Source organism: Electrona antarctica (genome assembly GCF_951216825.1).
Source record: "Electrona antarctica genome assembly, chromosome: 22".
Lineage (NCBI taxonomy): Eukaryota > Metazoa > Chordata > Actinopteri > Myctophiformes > Myctophidae > Electrona > Electrona antarctica.
The window spans coordinates 7,507,538-7,508,866 of NC_136805.1; positions in this window are offsets into that span (position 1 = coordinate 7,507,538).

The window sequence follows — 1,329 nt, forward strand, 5'->3', positions numbered from 1 at the left end:
CACCACATAAACCCTACACTACAGTATATGACTGACCACCACATAAACCCTACACTACAGTATATGACTGACCACCACATAAACCCTACACTACAGTATATGACTGACCACCACATAAACCCCACACTACAGTATATGACTGACCACATAAACCCTACACTACACTATATGACTGACCACCACATAAACCCTACACTACAGCATATGACTGACCACATAAACCCCACACTACAGTATATGACTGACCACATAAACCCTACACTACAGTATATGACTGACCACCACATAAACCCTACACTACAGTCTATGACTGACCAACACATAAACCCTACACTACAGCATATGACTGACCACCACATAAACCCTACACTACAGTATATGACTGACCACCACATAAACCCTACACTACAGTATATGACTGACCACCACATAAACCCCACACTACAGTATATGACTGACCACCACATAAACCCTACTGACTGACCGGAGTCCCTCAGGGCTCTATACTAGTGGTATTTCCTTTTATTGTGGGGAAACTTTGGCTGAAAATTGCCGATCGACTGTGACGCGTTGTAAGCTTGCCGACCTGCTATTTTCTGCAAACGCTTTTCCCCGCAATACGAATGCTGGGGTTTAAGTGGTTAAGAAATGTGGATTGATTCGTTATGTACAGTACATCGACATGCTATACTGTTTGTTTTCATTGTTGTTTTGACTGTAGTGTCAACATCTTTTCTGTAAGCACCTTATATGGGATTTACTGTTTCGTCCAGTACAAACTATAGATGTATTTTTCCTAATATCCCATGATGCATTGTAGTTTCACATTCATATAATATATTATATTTTGTGATATCCTGAGTGAGCAATGAGTTGACTAACCTGACTCCGCCAGATGGGGCAGCAGAGAGTACACTGCCCAGTGTACTCTGCTGCCCCATCTGGCGGAGTCAGGTTATGAGTTGACATGAGCTAGATGCAACATTTTTTTATTTTTATTTTTTACTTTTCTCAGAAAGTGGGTTACAAGGCCAGTATAGCAATTACCCTTTTAATTATTTATCCATGATACCTTTCACTGGACATGTATATTTTGACATCAAAATCAAAAGTCTTAGCCCTACTGATTCGTCCATTCTCAACACTTTTCCATTCATCTGTATTGTTTAGGAAATGAAATAAATTGAGAATTTCTACCCGTCTGTATTGCCTTCTCTCTCTTGAAGCTGTTGGTGTGTGCGTGATGTTGCAATTGGAAGTTGCATTAATGAATCAATCCTCATGAAGACATTCTAAAATATGGAGGAAAGCAAGTGCCAAAACACTGGA